Raw genomic sequence first — 22588 nt, forward strand, 5'->3', positions numbered from 1 at the left:
CTTATAGGGCCAGGAAAGCTCTTATAGGGTCAGGAGTGGCTTATAGGGTCAGGAGTGTCCATATGGGACCAGGAGCTGCTGTATGGTCCTATAGGGACCGGTCCTATATAAAACTGAGAGCAGCTGCCCATGGGACTGAGAAACCCTTCAGGCCCGGGACCTGCTGTATGGGACCAGGAGCGCCTTTATACGGGCCAGGAGTTTCTATATGGGACCAAGAGCTGCTGCTGTGTAGGGCCAGGAGCTTCTGTATGGGACCGGGAACTTTTATATGGGCAGCTGTATGGGACTGGGAGCAGCTGTATAGGGCCGGGAGAGGCTCTATGGGACCAGGACCATCCATATAGGACCAGCAGCGTCCCTACGGGGCTGCGGCCACCGGGATGTGCCCAGCACCTTCTTCTAGGGCAGGAGCCACCCTGTGCCTGGTAGGGGCCCTATAGGGCCGGGAGCCTCCCTATAGGGCCGGGAGCCCCCATATGGGACCAGGAGCCCCCATATAGGCCAAAGGGCCTCCCTATATGGGCCGGGAGCCCCCTATATAGGACCAGGGAGCCCCCATATAGGGCTGGGAGCCTCCCCTATAGGGCCGGGAGCCCCCATCTTGCGGACCAGGAGCCCCCATATAGGGCCGGGAGCCTCCCCTATAGGGCCGGGCGCCCCCATATAGGACCAGGAGCCCCCATATAGGGCCGAGCGCCTCCCTATAGGGCCGGGACCCCCATATAGGGCCGGGCGCCCCCATATAGGACCAGGAGCACCCATGGGTGCCCGACCCATAAGCATCAGGCCCCAACCCCCAGGTCCAGCCACGCAGGGGCTTCCAAGGCAATGAGCGGGCCACTCCCCCCCCCCCCCCCCGGCCCCCTTTTTTATTTTTTTTTGCGTTGTTTTGACTATTTTATTATTTGAACATTTTTTTTTTAATATAACAAAAAAAAATAATGATTTTTGCAGCCTTTTCCCCCCAAAAAAAAACCCTAATTATTTCCGCCACGAAGCGATGCTGAGAGCGGCTGAGGAAGCAGACCCCCCCCCCAAAAAAAATCCCCCCCCCGCCCCAAAATCCCCCCCCCCGAATCTTTAAATGTAAATGTATTTTATAAAAAAAACACTATATTTGTATAAATGGGACCGTTTGTAAGCTTTTTTTGTGTTTTTTCCTCAATTTTTATTTTTTGGGGGGGGGGGGGTACAACCCCCACCACCCCAAAAAAAAAATCTCGTTGTGTATATGGGAACCTGTACATTTCTATTTATACCCCCAAATATATATTTAATTCCCCCCCCATTGAAAAAAACACCTTAAAACCCTGCGATTTTTGCTAATTAACAAAAATACCTATGCCCCCTCCCCCAGGTGTTTTTTTTTGCTCATTTTTTGTGTAAAAAAAGAGGCTGGAAAAGGAAATAAAAGGTTTGTAGAAAACCGGCTCCTTGGGGGGGGGGGCAGACCCCCCTGGGCGTATTTTTTTTGGGGGGGGGGCTGGGAAATTTGGGGGTTTTGGGGAGAATTTAAGGGGTTTTGGAGTCTGGAGAAGATTCTGATTGGATTTGAGAAATTTGGATTTGGAGAGTTCAGAGATTTTGAGAGGGTCTTGGATTATGGAGAGGTCTTGGATTATCAGAAATTTGAGAAATTTGGGGGATTTTGGAGGGGTTGAGAAATTTTGAGAGGTGTTGGAACATGGGAGGGCTGAGAAATTTTGGGGGGTTTGGGGGAATTTGGGGGGTTTTGGGGGGTCTTGGATTATGGGGGGGTTCTGAGATTATGGGGGGCTGGGGAATTTTGGGAATTTGGGGGATTTGGAGGAGTTGATGGATTATGGAGGAATTGAGAGATTTTGGGGGCTGGGAGATTCAGGAAATTCGGTGATATTTTGGAGAATTTTGGGGGTGGGGAGATTTTGGGGGAGGTCCGGATGATGGGGGGGGGGCTTTGGAAATTTTGGAACTGGGAAATTTTGGGGCTGGGGAGGGGTTCGGATTTTGAAAGGAGAGAGGGTGCTGGGAAATTTTGGGGGTGCTGGAAATTTTTTGGGGGGGGTCGGGAAATGTTGGGGGGGCGGGTCTGGAAATTTTGGGGGGGGTCTGGAAATTTTTTGGGGGGGTCTGGAGATTGGGGGGGGGGTCTGGAAATTTTTTGGGGGGGGTCTGGAAATGTTGAGGGGGGTCAGAAAATGTTGGGGGGCGTCTGGAAATTTTGGGGGGGGCGTCTGGAAATTTTTTTGGGGGGGGCTCTGGAAATTTTGGGGGGGGTCTGGAAATTTTGGGGGGGTCTGGAAATGTTGGGGGGGTCAGAAAATGCTGGGGGGCGTCTGGAAATTTTGGGGGGGGTCTGGAAATTTTTTTGGGGGGGGTCTGGAAATTTTTGGGGGGGGTCCTAGATTTTTTTTTGGGGGGGGGTCTGGGAGAGCAGGCGGAGGCGGGGGGGCTCTGCCATGGTTTAATGCACAGACACTCAAAGCACACGGCGCCACGACGACACGACTCTTGGGGGGGGGGGGGCACAGGATTATTTTTTTGGGGGGGGGGGCAGCCTCAGCTACCCCCCCCCCAAAAAAAATCCCCCCCCCCCCCTCTCTTGCACCAGGAACAACAGAAACCCACCCACACATGGAGCAGCTCGATTTTTTTTTGGGGGGGGGGGGGGACGCCCCCCATATTAAAATAAATACCCCCCACCAACCACGAGGAGGGGGGGGGGGCGCGGCAGTCCCCCCCCCAAATTTCACATCTCATGCAACGCCCCCCCCCCATTTTCCCCCCTTGCCCACCCCCCCCCCCCATTGGCTCCTTTATGGCTTTTTATGGCAGTTTTTTGTGTTTTTTTTTTTTTTGGGGGGGGGCCAGGCCCGGTGGGGGGAGGGGTGGGGGGGTGGGGGGGGGTCATCCTCCTGCCCCCCCCCCCCCAGATTGCCCCTAGGTGAGGGTGATGTAGGCTGACGCCTTCTCCTTGGGCTGCGAGGCAGAGGTGAGGCTTCCAGCTGCCCTGAGGGACAACTGGGGGGGGGGGGGGCGTGAGACGGGGACCCCCCCCCAAATTTTCAAGTACCCAAAAAAAAAAACCCTTTTCCTGGGGGGCTCTGCCATGGGGGGGCTCAGCGAGATGCCCTGTGTGGTACCCCGGTCGCAGTCGTCGACAGAAAGCAGCTGGTCCTGGGAGGAATTTTTTTAAGGGGGGGTTATTTTTTTGGGGGGGGGGTCTGGGTGGTTTTTTTTTTCTGGGGGGGGGGTTCCCACGTCGTTCTCGGAGGTGCCGCAGAGGCTGCAGGACTTGCACTCGATGCACTGCCACCGGTAGGTGACTACGGCCGCCGTCATGTTTCACCGTGAACTGCAGGCACGAGGGGTGGCCTGGGGGGGGGGGGGATTTATTGGGGGGGGGTGCGCCCGTGGTCGCCCGTTAGTGTGCAAAAGCCCCCCCACGTGTGCAGAGCACGTGTGAGCGTGCACGATTCTATAGGAGCGTGCACGAGCCCACAGGAGCGTGCAGCATCGTGAGTGTGCACAATTGTGAGTGTGCATGAAGCTACAGGAGTGTGTGAGGGGATGTGAGTGTGCACAAGCCCCCGGGAGTGTGCACAATCAGATGTGAGTGTGCAAAAGCCCATAAGAGTGTGCAAAAGCCGAAAGGATTTTGCATGATCACAGATGAGCGTGCACAAGCCCCAGGAGGGTGTGCACAGGGTGAGTGTGCAGGGTGGGTGTGCAAGGGGGAGTGAAGGAGGGAGTGGAAGGATGGGTGTGCAAGGGGCGAGCATGCAAGGGGCAAGTGTGCAAGGAGTGAGTGTGCAAGGAGGGGATGCAAGGGGGGAGTGGAATGGGGGTGTGGAAGGAGAGGTGTGGAGGAGGTGGGCGTGCAAGGGGTGAGTGTGTAAGGAGGGTGTGCGGCGGAGGGGATGCATTGGAAGGAGTGGAATGGGGGTGTGGAGGGAGGGGTGTGCAGGAGGTGGCAGTGTATAAAGGGGTAGGGATGCAAGAGGTGAGTGTGCAAGGGGGTGTGAAGGGGGTGTGGGGAGTGGAAGGGGGGTGTGCAAAGAGGTGAGCATGCAAGGAGGTGAGTGTGCAAGGAGGGCGTGCAAGGGGCAAGTGTGCAAGGGGTGGGCGTGCAAGGGGTGAGTGTGTAAGGAGGGTGTGCAAGGGAGGGTGTGCAAGGAGGGAGTGGAAGGGGGGTGTGCAAGGGAGTATGCACAAGGGGCAAGTATGCAAGGGGGAGGGCGTGCAAGGGGTGAGTGTGCAAGGGGATATGAAAGATGGGATGCAAGGAGGAGGGGATGCCGGACGCAGGGAGGGAAGGGCGGTGTGCGAGGGGGCGGGCGTGCGAAGGGTGAGTGTGCAAGGGGCAAGTGTGCAAGAGGTGGGCGTGCAAGAGGCGGGCGTGCAAGAGGTGGGTGTGCAAGGGGCGGGTGTGCAAGGGGGTGTGAAAAGAGGGAGATCAAGGAGGGAGGGGGTACAAGGAGGGAGGGGAAGGGCGGTGTGCAAGGGGGTGTGCAAGAGGCGGGCGTGCAAGGGGCGAGTGTGCAAGGGGTGGGTGTACAAGGGGTGAGTGTGCAAGGGGTATGTGGGAGGGGAGTGCAAGGAGGGAGTGGAAGGGGGGTGTGCAAGAGGTGAGCATGCAAGGGGTGAGCGTGCAAAGGACAAGTGTGCAAGGGGCGAGTGTGCAAGGGACAAGTGTGCAAGGGGCAAGATGTGCAAGGGGTGTGTGCAAGGGAGGGGATGCAAGGAGGGAGGGGATGCATGGAAGGAGTGGAAGGGGGGTGCAAGAGGTGAGCATGCAAGGGGTGAGTGTGCAAAGGACAAGTGTGCAAGGGGCGAGTGTGCAAGGGGCGGGTGTGCAAGAGTTTAAGTGTGCAGGGAGGGGATGTATGGAAGGAGGGTGTGCAAGGGAGGGGATGCAAGGAAGGAGGGGATGCATGGAAGGAGTGGAATGGGGGTGTGGAGGGGGTGTGCAGGAGGTGGGCGTGCAAAGGGTGGGCGTGCAAGGGGTGAGTGTGCAAGGGGTGAGTGTGCAAGGGGGTGTGAAAGGAGGGGATGCAGAGAAAGGGATGCCGGAGAATGAAAGAGAGATCACAAAGAGGTGGCATTCAAGAGGGTGAGTGTGCAAGGAATGCAAGGGCGGGTGTGCAAGGGGCGGGTGTGCAAGAGGGCGAGTGTGCAAGGGGCGAGTGTGCAAGGGGTGTGTGCAAAGGAGTGGATAGCGAGGAGGAAGGGATGCGAGGAGGGGTGTGGAATGGGGGTGTGCAAGGGGGGGTGCAAAGGCAGAGGGCGTGCAAAGGGCGAGTGTGCGGGACAGTATGCAAAGGACGGTCTACGGGACAGTCTCCAAGGGGTGTGTGCGAAGGAAGGGGATGCAAAATGGAAGAAAGACGTGCAAGAGGTGAGCATGCAAGGGGTGAGCGTGCAAGGGGTGAGTGTGCAAGGGGCGAGTGTGCAAGGGGCGAGTGTGCAAGGAGCGGGCGTGCAAGGAGCGGGCGTGCAAGGGGTGAGTGTGTAAGGAGGGTGTGCAAGGGAGGGGATGGAGGGAGGGGATGCATGGAGGAATGGAATAGGGGGTGTGGAGGGGCGTGTGCAAAAGACCACGTGTGCAAAGGGCAAGTGTGCAAGGGGCGAGTGTGCAAGGGGGCAGTCAGGTCCGAGGGCCTCACAGACATACGCAGGTGAGCAGGAATGAGGTCCTCGGGGCAGCAACTTTTTTCTTGGCAACGACCTAGACAGAAATAGCAATGACCGGTGGTCTGGCCAAGCCATAGGAGGGTTTGAGGGGCTGGAAGGCAGCAGAGAGAGGCCGGGGTCAGCGCTGGGGGGGGGGCTGAGGGGGGGGGGCCACCCCAACACCCCCCCCCCCAAAAAAAAAAAAAATTAATGAACCCCCCTCCCCAATAATCACCCTGCTAATGAGCTGCCTGGTTAATGAGCCTTTCCTATTTAATGTGCCCCCCCCCCTTTTTAATGACCCCCCCTATTTTATAATGACCCCCCATTTTATAAAGAGCCCCCCATTTTATAATGACCCCCCCTTTTAATAATGACACCCCCTATTTTAATGACCCCCCCTATTTAATGAGCCCCCCTTTTAATAATGACCCCCCCTTTTAATAAAGAGCCCCCCAATTTTATAATGAGCCCCCCTATTTAATGACCCCCCCATTTCAATAATGAGCCCCCAATTTTATAATTAGACCCCCTATTTTATAAAGAGCCCCCCACATTATTAATGACCCCCCCATTTAATGACCCCCCCAATTTAATCACCCCCCCCCTATTTAATGACCCCCCCATTTTATAATGAGACCCCTTTTTAATAATGACCCCCCTTATTTTAATGAGCCCCCTTTTTAATAACGAGCCCCCCATTTTAATGACACCCCCCTTATAATTGAGCCCCCCATTTATAATGAGCCCCCCCTTGCTAATTAGCCCCCCTTTTCTAATGACTCCCCCCTTGCTAATTAACCCCCCTTTTAATGAGCCCCCCCTTTATAATGAGCCCCCTATTTAATGAGCCCCCCTATTTAATGAGCCCCCTATTTAATGAGCCCCCTTTTTCTAACGACCCCCCTTGCTAATAACCCCCCTACTAATGAGCCCCCCCCCACTTGCTAATGACCCCCCCAACAAATCCCTCCTGCTAACGACCCCCCCCACTAATAACCCCTATTAACTAATGATCCCCATTAATTAATGCCCCCCCCATTTGCTAATTACCCCCCCCTTTTTCTAACACCCCCCCCAACCCCTAATAGCCCCCAATCCCTAATTAACCCCCCCATCACTAATTAGCCCCCTTGCTCACACCCCCTTTAACACCCCCCACCCCCAATACCAATCCCCCCCCACCCAACGACACCCCCATCCTTAAGAAACACCCCCCTAATTAATTAACGCCCCCAATAAATAATTAACGAGAGGTGTGTGCCGGCGCTGGTTTTCGGGAGCCCAATTCAATTCTTTATAAAACTCTCGGGGGGGGGGGAGAAGAAAATCATAGAAAAATAAGAACCCCCACCCCCCCTCTTTGTGCCCCCCAATTTTTCTGGGTGGGGGTGGGGACGCCCCCCCCCCCCCCCCGGCGCACCCGCCAGCTACTCTGTGTGCCTCTCGCAGCGGTTGCCATGGAAACCGGCTGGTGATGGGGAAATGGGGGGGGGCTGGGAATGAGCCCCCCCCACCCACCTCGTGTCCCCCCCCCCACATTATAATTAGACCCCCCGCCTTGATATTGAGCCCTTCCCCTTAAAATTGAGCCCCCCCCATGGAAAATGAGCTGGTGATGGGGGAGATGGGGGGGGGGAGCTGTGATATGACCCCCCCTTAAAATTGAAGCCCCCCCCACATTAAAATTGAGCCCCTCCCCATCAAATTGACCCCCCCCCTTAAAATTGAGGCCCCACCTGGATCCTGGGAAGGTGCCCCCCAGGGGTGAGGCCTCCCAGGACCCCCAGACCCAGAACGGGTTCGGGCACCCTGGGCTGGGTCAGGACCCCCAGGACCCCCAGGATGGGTCAGGACCCCCCAGGACCCCCCAGGACCCCAGGATGGGGTGGGTCAGGACCCCCCAGACCCCCCAGGACCCCAGAAATGGGTCAAAGCCCCCCTGGGCTGGCTCAGGACCCCCTGGAACAGGGTCAGGGAGCCCCCCCAAGACCCCCCAGGATGGGGCCAGGACCCCCCAGGACCCCCCCAGGACCCCCTGGGACAGGGGTCAGGACCCCCCAGACCCCCCAGGACAGAGTTGAGGACCCCCCAGAGCCCCCCAGCCCCCCCAGAAATGGGTCAAAGCCCCCCTGGGCTGGCTCAGGACCCCCCCAAGACCCCCCAGGATGAGGTCAGGACCCCCCAAGACCCCCAGGACATGGTAGGAGCCCCCCAGAGCCCCCCAGGACCCCAGAATGGGGTCAGGACCCCCTGGGCTCACTCAGGACCCCCCAGGACCCCCCAGGACAGGGTCAAGACCCCCCCAGGACCCCCCAGGATGGGGCCAGGACCCCCCAGGACCCCCAGGACCCCCTGGGCTGGCTCAGGACCCCCTGGGACGGGGTCAGGACCCCCCCAGGACCCCCCAGGACCCCAGAAATGGGTCAAGGACCCCCTGGGCTGGCTCAGGACCCCCACAAGACCCCCAGGACAGGATCAGGACCCCCCCCAGACCCCAGGACAGTGTCAGGCCCCCAGACCCCCCCAGCCCCCCAGAACCAGCTCAAATCCCCCCTGGGCTGGCTCAGGACCCCCCAGACCCCCCCAGGACAGGGTCAGGACCCCTCCAGAGCCCCCCCAGGACAGAGTCAAGCCCCCCAAGAGTCCCCCCAGGACCCCCAGAAATGGGTCAAGGACCCCCTGAGCTTGCTCAGGACCCCCCAAGACCCCAGGACAGGGTCAAGACCCCCCAAGACCCCCAGGATGAGGTCAGGACCCCCCAGACCCCCCCAGGGAGAGGTGTACAGCCCCCCCAGAGCCCCCCAGCCCCCCAGAAATGGGTCAAATCCCCCCCTGGGCAGGCTCAGGACCCCCCAGACCCCTGGGCTGAGCTCAGGACCCCCCAGACCCCAGGATGAGGTCAGGACCCCCCAAGACCCCCCAGGACAGAGTCAGCCCCCCCAGACCCCCCCAGCCCCCCAGAACCCACTCAAATCCCCCCTGGGCTGCCTCAGAACCCCCCAGGACAGGCTTCGGGCCCCCCCCCAATATTAACTCATCCCCCCCCCCCCCAGCTGCCTGTGCCCCCCCCGGCGCTCACGCTTGGAGTTCTGCGGTGGAAGGCGAGGGGGGGGCGCTGGCGCCGTCCTCCCTCGGCCAGGTGGGTGTGGGTGTGGTGTGCGTCGCTCAGCCCCGGGCGGTGCTGGCTACCGTGGGGGGGGGGGGGGGGGGGCAAAAAAAATTTCGGGGGGGGGGGTCCTCAAGGGTGCCCCCCCCCCCTTTTAATTTTTTTTTTTTTAACCCCCCCCCCCCACTGGCTGGGGGGGGGGGGCAAAAAAAAATTTTGGGGGGGGGTGCGGGTGCCCCCCCCCCCCCTTTTAATTTTTTTTTTTTTTTAAGCCCCCCCCCACTCACTGTCACACACGTAAGGTTTGTCCCGTCCTCCGCGTGGGCCACGCAATTATCCGGCTTCAGCATGGCCCCGATGCCGTAAGCCTTTTTTTTTTGGGGGGGGGGGCACAGGGAAAAGGGGTGAGACTCCCCCCCCATGGGGTGATCTTTGTCCCTATGGGGCCCCCCCTTGACCCTATGGGGTCCCCGCTTGTCCCTATGGGGTCTCCTCCATGTCCCTATGGGGTCCCCTTATCCCTACAAGAGTCCCCCTTGTCCCTATAGGGCCCCCCCTTGACCCCTTATGCCCCCCCTTGACCCTATGGACCCCCTTGACCCTATAGGGCCCCCTCTTGACCCTATGGACCCCCTTGTCCCTATGGGGTCCCCCTTGACCCTATAGGACCCCCCTTTGTCCCTATGCCCCCCCCCATCCCTATGGGGTCACCTTGTCCCTATAGGGCCCCCCCTTTGTCCCTATGCCCCCCCCATCCCTATGGGGTCACCTTGTCCCTATAGGGCCCCCCTTAGGACCCTATAGAGCCCCCCTTGTCCCTATGGGGTCTCCTTGACCCTATAGGGCCCCCCCTTGACCATATGGACCCCCCTTGTCCCTATGAGGCTCCCCCCCTTTGACCCTATGCCCCCCCCCCTTTGTCCCTATGGACCCCCCTTGACCCTATGGACCCCCCCCTTTGTCCCTATAAGGCTCCCCCTATCCCTATAGGATCACCTTGTCCCTATGGGCCCCCCCTTGTCCCTATAGGGCCCCCCCCTTGTCCCTATGCCCCCCTGTCCCTATGGGTGCCCCCTTGTCCCTATAGGGCCCCCCCCTTTCCCTATAGGGCCCCCCCTTGACCCTATGGGCCCCCCCCTTTTCCCTATGGACCCCCCTTATCCCTATAGGGTCCCTCTCATTGTCCCTATAGGCCCCCCCCAATGTCCCTATGAGCCCCCCTTGTCCCTATGGGGTCCCCCTGTCCCGGATTCTGCCCCCCCCCTTGTCCCTAAAATTCCCCCTCCTTGTCCTTATGCCCCCCCACCCTTATTCCTATGGCACCCCCCCATATCCCTATGGGGTCCCCCCACGTCCCTATAAGCCCCCCTGTCCCTATGGGGTCCCCTTGTCCCTATGGGGCCCCCCATGTCCCTATAGCCCCCCCATCCCTATGGGGTCCCCCCACCCCGTGCCCCACTGCCCCCACTCCCCTCACTGTTTTCCTCCTGGGGGTGTCGTCCAGGGCTCAGGTCCCCCTCCACCCAGGGCTCATCCAGGGAAGTCCCCCGGGGGGCGGCTTCTGCAAGGAGCGGGGGTGACGGACGGACGGACGGACACGGGGACAGGGGGACGGACAGACGGACATGGGGACGGATGGACACAAGGACACGGGGACACATGGGGAGACACAGGGGGAGACAGACAGACGGACATGGGGACAGACAGACAGAAACAGGCACAGACGAACACAGGGACACGGGGATGGACAGATGGACACGGGGACAGACGGACGGACACGGGGACACACGGACAAATACAGGGACACGGGGACACACGGACGGATGGACACGGGGACACGGGGACGGACAGACGGACATGGGGACATAGGGATGGACAGACGGACACGGGGACACACGGACGGACATGGGGACGGACGGATGGACATGGGGAGGGACACGGGGACAGACAGACACACGGACGGACAGACGGACACAGGGACGGGCAGACACACGGACACGGGGGGCGACAGACGGACGTGGGGACGGACGGACAGACGGCCAGACCGGAGGAAAGGACGGGCGGACGGGCACGACCAGATGGACGGACAGACGGACGGTAGCGAGACGGACGGACAGACGGACGGACAGACGGACGGACGGACAGGGGTTAGGCCAAGCGGATGGGCAGGCGGAGGGATGGACGGGGACGGACGGACGGACGGATGGGGAAGCGGGCAGGGGAGACAGACGGACGGACGGACGGACGGACGGACAGACGGACGGACGGACGGACGGACGGACGGACGGACGGACCTGGCAGTCGAGCGCCGCCTGCTCCTTCAGCTCCGTCTTCTTGTACCCGGACTGACGGGGGGGCCGCTTCCAGCACCGGCCCCTACCGGGGAGCCCCCCTCCTTCTTAGGGGCGCCTCGCAGTCTAGAGGGAGGGGGGCACGGGGATATAGAAGGGACTAAAGCCCCCCAACCCTGCCACCCAAAATCCCCCGGAGGCTCAGGTTCACCGGGGGTCCTCAGGATGCTGAGCCGCCGTTTCTTGCGCCAGCAGCGCGCGGGGTAGGTGTGGGTGCCCCGGGGCGGCCTGGGGGAGCCCCGCGCTCGCCACGGCCCCCACCGGGCCCCGGACCCCCCCCCACCCCAAGACCCGAACCCCCACCCTAATCTGATTCCGGAACCCCGCTGCCCACCCCCGTTGAGCACCAGGGGATGGGAGACGAAAACTGGAGGCCGTGAGCCCGTCCAAGAGTCTTGACCCCTAAACCCAAAGTCTTGACCCTTAATCCCAAAATCCTGACCCTTAAACCCAAAGTCTTGACCCTAAACTCAAAGTGTTGACCCCTAAACCCAAAGTCTTCACCCCCAAACCCAAAGTCTTAACCCTAAACCTGAAGTCTTGACACTAAACCTGAAGTCTTGACTCCTAAACCCGAAATCTTGACCCCTAAACCCAAAGTCTTGACCCCAAGCCCAACATCTTGACTCCCAAACCCGAAATCTTGACCCTAAACTCAAAGTCTTGACCCCAAGCCCAACATCTTGACTCCCAAACCCGAAATCTTGACCCCTAAACCCAAAGTCTTGACCCCAAGCCCAACATCTTGACCCCTAAACCCAAAGTCTTGACTCTAAACCCTAAGTCTTGACCCCAAGCTCAACGTCTTGACCCCTAAACCCAAAATCTTGACTCCTAAACCCAAAGTCTTGACCCCAAGCCCAACATCTTGACCCCTAAACCCAAAGTCTTCACCCCCCCAAACCCAAAGTCTTAACCCTAAACCTGAAGTCTTGACCCTAAACCTGAAGTCTTGACTCCTAAACCCGAAATCTTAACCCTAAACCCAAAGTCTTGACCCCAAGCCCAACATCTTGACTCCCAAACCCGAAATCTTAACCCCTAAACCCAAAGTCTTGACCCCAAGCCCAACATCTTGACTCCTAAACCCGAAATCTTGACCCCAAACCCAAAGTCTTGACCCCAAGCCCAAAGTCTTGACCCCTAAACCCAAAACCTTGACCCCTAAACCCAAAGTCTTGACCCCAAGCCCAAAGTCTTGACCCTTAATCCCAAAATCCTGACCCTTAAACCCAAAGTCTTGACCCCTAAACCCAAAATCTTGACCCCAAGCCCAAAGTCTTGACCCTTAAACCCAAAGTCTTGACCCTAAACCCAAAGTCTTTGACCCCTAAACCCAAAGTCTTAACCCTAAACCCAAAATCCTGACCCTTAAACCCAAAGTCTTGACCCCTAAACCCGAAGTCTTGACCCCCAAGCTCAAAGTCTTGACCCTTAAACCCAAAATCTTGACGCTTAAACCCAAAGTCTTGACCCTAAACCCGAAGTCTTGACCCCTAAACCCAAAGTCTTGACCCTAAATCCAATACCTCAACCTTGGCCCACACAACCCCAAACCCGGACCTTGCCCCTAAACTCTGGACCCTGCCCCAGCCCAAACAGCCCAACCCCAAAGCCCAACCCTACACCCAGCCTCATGGAGCATCCCTGGGGTGCTTGGGGACACCGTGGGGTACTTGGGTGCTTCTTGGGGTGCCTGGGGACATGGTGGGACACTCTTTGGGGTGGCCATGGGGTAACTTGGGGTCACGGTGAGGTGCCTGGGGGGGCCAAGTGGTAGGATCTGGGATTACGTGGGTGGACATGGTGGTGGCCATGGGGTACCTAGGGACATGGTGGGGTGCCTGGGGACGTGGTGGGACACCTGTTGGGGTGGCCATGGGGTACCTGGGGACATGGTGGGGTACTTGGGGACACCATTGGGTACTTGGGGACACCTTGGGGTGCCTGGGGACATCATGGAGACACCTGTGGGTGGCCATTGGGGTCTTTGGGGACATGGTGAGGTACTTGGGGACACCGTTGGGGTACCTGGGGACACCGTTGGGGTGCCTGGGGACATGGTCTGACATGGGTGGCTGCTGGGGTGGCTATGGGGTGACCTGGGTACAGGGTGGATCCTGGGGGAAGCAGTTGGGTGCTTGGACAGCATCAGGATGGCCACAGTGGTGGCCATGGGGTACCTGGGGACATGGTGGGGTACTTGGGGACACCATGAGGTAGTTGGGGACAGCCTGGTGCCAGTGTGGTCTTGGCCATGGGGTACCTGGGGATACCTTTGGATCCCTGGGGACACCTTGGGGTGCCTGGGGACATGGTGGGACACCTGTTGGGGTGGCCATGGGGTACCTGGGGACATAGTTGGGGTGCTTGGGGACACCATTGGGTGCTTGGGGACACCTTGGGGTGCCTGGGGACACCATGGGATGGCCATGGTGTTGGCCATAGGGTGCTTGGGGACACCTTGGGTGCCTTGGGGACATGGTGGGACACCTGTGGGGGTGGCCATGGGGTACCTTGGGGACATGGTGGGGTACTTGGGGACACCATGGGGTACCTTGGGGACATGGTGGGACACCTGTAGGGGTGGCCATGGGATACCTGGGGACATGGTGGGGTACTTGGGGACACTGTGGGGTACCTGGGGACACCTTGGGGTGCCTGGGGACGTGTTGGGACACCTGTAGGGGTGGCCATAGGGTGCTTGGGGACATGGTGGGGTACTTGGGGACACCATGGGGTGGTTGGGGACACCTTGGGGTACTTGGGGACACCATGGGGTGCCTTGGGACACCATGGGATCATGGTGTTGGCCATAGGGTGCTTGGGAACACCATGGGGTGCCTGGGGACGTGGTGGGACACCTGTGGGTGGCCATGGGGTACCTGGGACATGGTGGGTACCTGGGGACACCGTGGGGTACCTGGGGACACCGCGGGGACACCCACGACCACCCCGTGCCCCCCAGGGCGCACGGAACCACCACCAGCACCCCTGGATAGCACCAAATCCCCCTGCCCAACTCGGAGAGGTGGGGGGGTCCCTTTCAACGGGGGGGTGACAAAGGGCAACGGGGGGGGGTCGGGGGTGACAGGTGACAGGGACCGTCCCGGGGGGGGGCTCACCGGGCCCCCGGTGGGTTTTCTCCATCCAGATGTAGCAGTTGTTCTGCCGCCACGCCGGTCTGCGAGTCCAGGAAGGGCAGGGCGCATGCTGCGCTCGGCGCACAGCCGGGCATTGTAGCTGCGGCAGTGCTCGATGGCCTCCCGGTAAAATTCCTCCCCCAAACTGCCGGTAACGGGGGGGTCAGGGTCGGGGGGGGGTCGTTGGGGGGGTGGGACCCCCCCTAAAACATCCACACCCCAGCCAGGTTGCGCCCGCCTCCCCAAAGCGCAGCGCGAAGGATGGAGGTTGGAGAGGGGTTGGGTGCGCGCACACCCGAATGGGGGCTGGCAATAAATTTGGGGGGGCAAAAGACCCCCCCCCCCAAAAAAAAATGGGGATGGGGAGGTGGTCTCCCGCAGCCCTGTTCCCAAATTTGAGCCCCAAAAGCCGCCAGACTGCCCCCATTACCCACCCCGTGGCCCCAAAATGGGGATGGGGAGGGGGTCCCCATGGTCTCCAACCTGGGGTCCCCACGTCCCTGTCCCCAACCTCGCACCCCAAAAGCCCCAGACCCCCCCCATACCCCAAAATGGGGATGGGGAGGTGGTCTCCACACCCCTGTCCCCAAATTTGAGCCCCAAAAGCCCCCAGACCCCCCCCCATGTCCCAATAATGGGGATGGGGAGGTGGTCCCCATGGTCCCCAACCTGGGGTCCCCACGGTCCTATCCCCTATCTTGCACCCAAAAGCCCCCAGAGACCCCCCATATTCCCAAAATGGGGACGGGGAGGTGGTCTCCGCACCCCTGTCCCCAAATTTCAGCCCCAAAGCCGCCACTCTGCCCCCATTACCCACCCCATGGCCCCAAAATGGGGACGGGGAGGGGGTCCCCATGCTCCTGTCCCCAGCCTTGCACCCCAAAAGCCCCCAGACCCCCCAGACCCCCCCCATGTCCCCAAAATGGGGATGGGGAGGGGGTCCCCATTGTCACTGTCCCCAACCTCGCACCCCAAAAGCCCCCAGCCCCCCCCCAGCCCCCCCCCCCATATCCCCATCAGGTGGGTGGGGAGGTGGTCCCCAACCTGGGGTCCCCACCCTCCTGTCCCCAACCCCCCACGCCCCCCCCCCAGCGCATCGCAGCCCCCCCATCTCCTCTCCCCACCCCCCCAAACCCCCCCCGCCCCCCAATCCCCCCCCCCCCCAGCCACCAGGTCCCCACCTCCCCCATTGTGTCCCCCCCCCCCCCAAAAAAAAAAATCCCTGCAGTATCGAGGTGGGGGGGGGGGGGGGGGGCACGGTCCCCAATGCTCCCCGGTGGGGGGGGGGGGGGTCCCGGTGCGGCGGGGGGGGGGGGGGGGGGCGCCGGGAATCGTTTGGGAGGGGGGGGGGGACCGGAGACGGGGGGGGGTGGGGACCGGAGGGAGGGGGGGGGACCGGAGGGAGGGGGTGGGGGTGTGAGGGGGGGGGTTGGGGGGTTGAGGGGGGGTTGGGGGGTGTGAGGGGGGGGTTGGGGGGGGGGGGCGGATACCGGTGCCCCCCCCCTCCATCCCATCGCTGCCACCGGTACCGGGAAAGGGGGGGGGGGGGGTGGGGGGAGCCGCCCTTTACCGGGGATGGGGATATTGGGGGGGGGGGGGGGGTTCGGGGGGGGGATATTCTCCAGGTGGGGGGGGGTCCCGGGGGGGTCCCGCCCCCGAGCCCCTCACTCACCATTTGAGGGGTTTGTGCAGCGCCGTGGCCATTTTGCGCCGCCGGGGCCGCTCCGGCACGGGGAGGGGGCGGCGGGGTTCAGCCCCCCCCCCCCTCCCCCCCCCCCCCCCCGCACCTCCCCCCAACCCCCCCCACCCCCCCCAACCCCCCCCACCCTCAAAGCCCTGGGTCCCCCCCCCCCCTTTTTTTTTTTTTTTTTTTTTCCCTCCCCCCCCCCCCCGGGGAGGTCCTAGGGAGCCCCCTCCCCCCCCCCCCTTTTTCCCCTGCCCCCCCCCTCCCCAATCCCGGTGCCCCCCCCCCTTTTTCCTTTGTCGCCCCCCGCCCCCCCCCCCCCGATACCCAAAAGGGGGGGGGGGGGTTGGGGACTACATTTCCCAGCATCCCCCGGGCCAAAGCCCGCCCCCCCCCCCGCTCTGATTGGGTGGCGGGGGTGTCAATCAAAGAGGGGAGGGGGCTCTGCTGCCTGTGCCCCCCCCCCCGCTATAGGATGGGGGGGGCGTTAAGGGGCTCCCCCCCCCCAAACACACCCAGGGTGGGGACCCCCCGGTGATGGGTGACCAATTGGGGGGGGGGGGCGGTGGGGGGGGGGGACATGACCCCCCCGGGCCACCAGCACCTGGATATTTGGGGATATTTGGGGATATTTGGGGATATTTGGGGATATTTGGGGACATTTGGGGATATTTGGGGACCAGGCGGTGACCCCCCCCCCCCGGGCCACTAGGACCTGGACACTTTTTGGGGACATTTTGGGACATTTTGGGACATTTGGGGACATTTGGGGACAGGGCAGTGACCCCCCCCCGGGTCACCATCACCTGATATTTTGGGGACATTTGGGGATATTTGGGGACAAGGTGGTGACCCCCCCGGGGCCACCAGGACCTGGATATTTGGGGATATTTGGGGATATTTGGGGACATTTTGGGACATTTGGGATAGGGCAGTGACCCCCCCCCCGGGTCACCATTCACCTGGGGACATGGGGACACCGGTGGTGACCCCCCCCGGGCCACTAGGACCTGGATATTTGGGGACATTTGGGGACATTTTGGGACATTTGGGGACATTTGGGGATATTTGGGGACCAGACGGTGACCCCCCCCCCGGGTGTCCCCCCCTCCCGACCCCCCCCCAGCACCCCAATTCCTCGGGGACCCCCGCTCCCAGTCCCGGTGCCCGCTCCCAGTAACCGGTCCCAGTCCCGGTTCCATCCCCAGTTCCCGGTGCCACTCCCAGTAACCGGTCCCAGTCCCCGGTCCCAGTCCCGGTCCCAGTCCCGGTGCCATCCCCGGTCCCCCGGTGCTGGTCCCGGTTCCATCCCCAGTTCCCGGTGCCGGTCCCGGTAACTGGTCCCAGTCCCGGTGCCACCCCCGGTTCCCGTTCCCGGTGCCTCTCCCGGTGCCGTTCCCGGTCCCGGTCCCGGTCCCATTCCCTGGTCCCCAGTCCCCGGTCTCCGGTTCCCGGTCCCGGTCCCGGTCCCGGTCCGGTGCCGGTGCCGGTGCCAGTGCCCGGTCCCCGGTTCCCGGTTCCATCCCCGGTCCTCGTTCCCGGTGCCGGTTCCCGGTGCCGTTCCCATCCCCGGTCCCGGTCCCATTCCCCGGTCTCGGTGCCTCTCCCCGGTGCCATCCCGTTCCCGGTCCCGGTTCCCGGTGTCAATCCCGGTCCCGGTCCTATTCCCCGGTTCCCATCCCCGTTCCCGGCCCGGTCCCATTCCCCGGTCCCCAGTCCCCGGTCTCCGGTTCCCGTTCCCGGTCCCGGTGCCGGTGCAGTGCCCGGTCCCCGGTTCCCGGTCCCATCCCCGGTTCCGGTGCCTCTCCCGTTCCCGTCCTGGTGCCCGGTGCCCGGTTCCCGGTGCCGTTCCCATCCCCGGTCCCATCCCCGGTTCCCGGTGCCTCTCCCGGTGTCAATCCCGGTCCCGGTCCCATTCCCCATTCCCAGTCTCCGGTCTCCGGTTCCCGTTCCCGGTGCCCGGTTCCCGGTGCCGGTGCCGTTCCCATCCCCGGTCCCGGTCCCATTCCCCGGTCTCGGTGCCTCTCCCGGTGCCATCCCCGTTCCCGGTGCCGTTCCCGGTCCCGGTCCCATTCCCGTTCCCGGTGCCCGGTTCCCGGTTCCCATTCCCCGGTCCGGTCCCGGTGCCTCTCCCGTTCCCATCCCCGTTCCGGTCCTATTCTCCGGTCCCGGTTCCATTCCCGGTTCCCGGTGCCTCTCCCGGTGCCGGTCCGGTCCCGGTCCTATTCCCCGGTTCCCATCCCCGTTCCCGTTCCCGGTCCCATTCCTGGTCCCCGTTCCCGGTGCCGGTTCCCGGTTCCCGGTCCCCGGTTCCCATCCCCGTTCCTGTTCCGGTGCCTCTCCCGGTCCCATCCCCGTCCCCGTTCCTGGTGCCGGTTCCCGGTGCCCGGTTCCCGGTGCCGGTGCCTCTCCCGGTCCCATCCCGGTCCCGGTTCCCGTTCCCGTTCCCGGTCCCGGTTCCCGGTGCCGCCCCCACTCACGGCTTTCAGCGGGTTGTGCACGGCCGCGGCCATGCCCCCGGTGCCCGCTCATCTCGGGGGGGGGGGGCTCCGCCGGGACCGGGACCGGGACCGGGATCGAGACCGGGGCCGGGCCGGGGCCGGGGCCGGTGCTGGCGGCTGAGCCCTCCCCACGCCCCGGATCCTGGGAAATGGAGGCCCGGCCCCCCCCCCCCCACACCCCCCCCGCCGCCACCACGCGTGGGAAGCCCACGGAGCCCCCCCCCCCCCACCGGGAACCCCCCCCCGGATGGGATCTCCCCCCCCAGACCCCATAAATCCCCCCCTACCCTATAGACCCCCCCAGACCCCATAGACCCCCCCCAAACCCCATAGACCCCCCCCAGACCCCATAGACCCCCCCCCGATCCCATAAATCCCCCCAGACCCCATAGATCCCCCCGACCCCATAGACACCCCCTAGACCCCCCCCGACCCCATAAATCCCCCGACCCCATAGACCCCCCCCAGACCCCATAGACCCCCCCCCAAACCCCATAGACACCCCTGACCCTATAGACCCCCCCAGACCCCATAGATCCCCCCAACCCATAGACACCCCCTAGACCCCCCCCCGACCCTATAGACCCCCCCGAGACCCCATAGACCCCCCCCCAAACCCCATAGACCCCCCCCAAACCCCATAGACACCCCTGACCCTATAGATCCCCCCCCCAGACCCCATAGACCCCCCCAGATCCCATAAATCCCCCCCAACCCTATAGACCCCTCCCAGACCCATAGACCCCTCCCAAACCCCATAAATCCCCCCCGACCCTATAGACCCCCCCGACCCCATAGACCCCCCCCAATCCCATAGATCCCTCTAGACCCCCCCCATAACCCCACACACCCCCATGACCCCCCCACCCCTTATAACCCACCCATAGACCCCCCATAACCCCCATAGACCCCCCCTATAACCCCCCTATAGACCCCCCATAGACCCCCCCATAACCCCCATAGACCCCCCCCATAACCCCCCTATAGCCCCCCCATCCCCTATAACCCCCCATATCCCCCCCTATAACCCCCCTATAGCCCCCCCCACCCCCTATAACCCCCCCCATAGCCCCCCCCATAACCCCCCCCCCAAAAAACCCCATGAAGCAGACGAGAAACGGGAGGGTGGGGGGCGGGGGGGGGGCTCTAGGGCCGTGTATTGCACGGGGCCTTGCACGAGGAGCTTGCACAAGGCTTGCACGAGGACACTGCACGCCTTGCACGAGGGTCTCGCACGAGGGTGTTGCACGCCTTGCACGAGGAACTTGCACGCTTTGCACGAGGAGCTCACACGCCTTGCACGAGGGGCTTGCACGAGGAGCTTGCACGACTCGCATGAAGGTCTTGCACGAGGGTTTTGCACGAGGACCTTGCCCACTTTGCTTGCACAAAGCCCCAGGTGGCTTGCACGAGGGCGCTGCTCATCTTGCACGAGGAGCTTGCACGCTTTGCACAAGGAGCTTGCACAATGCCCCGGGTGGCTTGCACGAGGGCTTTGCACGCCTTGCACGAGGGCTGCACACGCGAAGGGGCCCTCACGAGGCCTTTGCACGCTGCGCACCAGGCTGGGCACGCCTTGCACGAGGGCCTTGCACGAGGGCTTTGCACGAGGGCTTTGCACGAGGGCCTTGCACACCTTGCACAAGGGCTTTGCACAAGAGCCTGGTGTGCCTTGCACAAGGGCTTTGCACGCCTTGCACGAGGACCTTGCACGAGGGCCTTGCACGAGGGCCTTGCACGAGGACCTTGCACGAGGGCTTTGCACGAGGGCTTTGCACGAGGACCTTGCACGAGGACCTTGCACGAGGACCTTGCACAAGAGCCCAGCAGAACGGGGGAGGGAAAATCGTTTATAGCTGCCCCCTATTTTTTTTTTTACCCCCCCATTTATTTTGCCCCCCCCCCAATTATTTGTGCCCCCCCCCTTTATTTTTACCCCCCCCCAATTATTTTTACCCCCCCCCCCAATTATTTGTGCCCCCCCCACCCCCCCTGGGACTCCTGGGACCCCCCCATAAACCCCCCGCCCCCCCCCTCCTAGCCCCCTGAGCCCCCACGCGTGCCCCTCCCCCCCAAAAACCCCCTCCCAAAAAATTGTGACCCCCCCCCCCCAAATCCCCCCTGGGGGGGGGGCTCAGCCTTACCCCTCTGCAGCGCTCGGAGCTCGGCTCGCTCGGCTCTTTTCGGATCCCTTCGGGTCCCTTCGGGTCCCTTCGGCTCCTCCTGGGCCCCTTCGGCTCCGTTCGGCTCCGTTCGGCTCCGTTCGGGTCCCTTCGGCTCCATTCGGCTCCGCCCGGCCCCGCTCGCCCCCTCCCCTCCCCACCCGGCAGCGCCCGCTCCTATTGGCTGCGCGCTCATGAATATGCAAATAGAGCCACGCCCTCTCCCCGACCCATTGGGATGCGCGAGTGCATTGTGTGGGTGGGCGGGGTTATGTAAATGAGCATCAACCTTAATTTGCATATTGACCACGCCCCCCTCTGTCTGGGAGTGATGGGGGGGGGAGACCCCAAAACAGGGAATTCAGCCCCAAAATGGGACCCCTAAAAATAAGGACAGATTGCCCTTTTTGGGGACAATTCCCCCTTTATGGGGAACGGCTCCCCATTTTTTGTAACAATTCCCTCATTTTAGGGAAAAAATCCCCATTTTGAGGAAAAAGTCCCCATTTGGGGAAAAATCTCCCTTTTTTGGGAAAATTCCCCCTTTTTTGGTAACAATTCCCCCTTTTTTGGTAACAACCCCCCTTTATTGGTAACAATTCCCCCTTTTTGGGGAACAATTCCCCCTTTTTTGGAAAAATTCCCCCTCTTTTGGGAAAAAATTCCCTTTTTTGGTAACAATTCCCCATTTTTTGGTAAGAGTTTCTCCCTTTTTGGGAAAAACTCCCTCTTTTTTGGGAAAAACTCCCCATTTTGGGGACAACTCCCCCTTTTTTGGGAAAAAATCACCCTTTTTGGGAACAATTCCCTGTTTTTCGGGAAACATTCCCCATTTTTGGGGAACAATTCCCCTTTTTTGGGTAACAATTCCCCCTTTTTGGGAAAAATTCCCCATTTTTTGGTAAGAGTTTCTCCCTTTTGGGGAAAAACTCCCTCCTTTTGGGGAAAAATCCCCCATTTTTGGAAAAAACACCCTACAAGTAATCATTCCTCTAACCATTAACCCTTTATTGCCCGCTGGGGATGCGCAGCCCCCCCTTTCCCACCGCCCCCCCCCAATGTATTTGGGGCGCCCCCATTTATTTGGGATGCCCCCATTTATTTGGGATGCCCCCAATGGATTCGGGACGCCCCCCCATTTATTTGGGATGCCCCCAATTTATTTGGTGCACCCCCCAATTTATTTGGGGTGCCCCCAATTTATTTGGGATGCCCCCAATTTATTCGGGACGCCCCCCAATTTATTTAGGACGGCCCCAATTTATTTGGGGTGCCCCCAGTAGCGCCCGTAGTGCTCCTCGAAGACGTCCCTGCAGGGGACGCTCCCCCCTTTTGGGGAAAAAATCCCCCTTTTTGGTAATGATTCCCACTTTTTGGGGAAAAATTCCTCTTTTTGGGGAACAACTCCCCCCTTTTGGTAACAATTCCCCATTTTTTGGTAACAATTGCCTCTTTTTGGGAAAAATTTCCCCCTTTTTGGGAAAAACTCCTCCTTTTTGGGGAAAAATTTCCCTTTTTTGTTGAAATTTCTCAGTTTTTGGGAAAAACTCCCCATTTTGGGGGAAAAAAATTCTTCCTTTTTGGGAAAATTTCCCCCTTTTTGGGACAATTTCCCCCCTTTTTGGGAAAAAACTCCCCTACAACTCTCCAATCGGGAACAATTAACCCTTTATTGCCCGCTGGGGATGCGCAGCCCCCCCTTTCCCACCGCCCCCCCCAATTTATTTGGGGTGCCCCCCATTTATTTGGGATGCCCCAATTTATTTGGTGCACCCCCCAATTTATTTGGGATGCCCCCAGTTTATTTGGAGCGCCCCCCAATGGATTTGGGGCACCCCCAATTTATTTGGGGCGCCCCCCATTTATTTGGGGTGCTCCCCCAATGGATTCAGGACGCCCCCCCATTTATTTGGGATGCCCCCATTTATTTGGGATGCCCCCAATGGATTCGGACGCCCCCCCATTTATTTGGGATGCCCCCAA

The 22588-nt window shown here is 61.2% G+C and overlaps 1 pseudogene; it reads right to left on the reverse strand.

Annotated features, from left to right (window-relative positions):
* Positions 1-2922: 2922 nt before the first annotated feature.
* LOC140000220 (zinc finger protein neuro-d4-like) lies at positions 2923-16055 on the reverse strand (annotated as a pseudogene).
* Positions 16056-22588: the final 6533 nt, after the last annotated feature.

Source organism: Anas platyrhynchos, chromosome 33 (assembly GCF_047663525.1).
Source record: "Anas platyrhynchos isolate ZD024472 breed Pekin duck chromosome 33, IASCAAS_PekinDuck_T2T, whole genome shotgun sequence".
In the NCBI taxonomy this organism is placed as follows: Eukaryota; Metazoa; Chordata; class Aves; order Anseriformes; family Anatidae; genus Anas; species Anas platyrhynchos.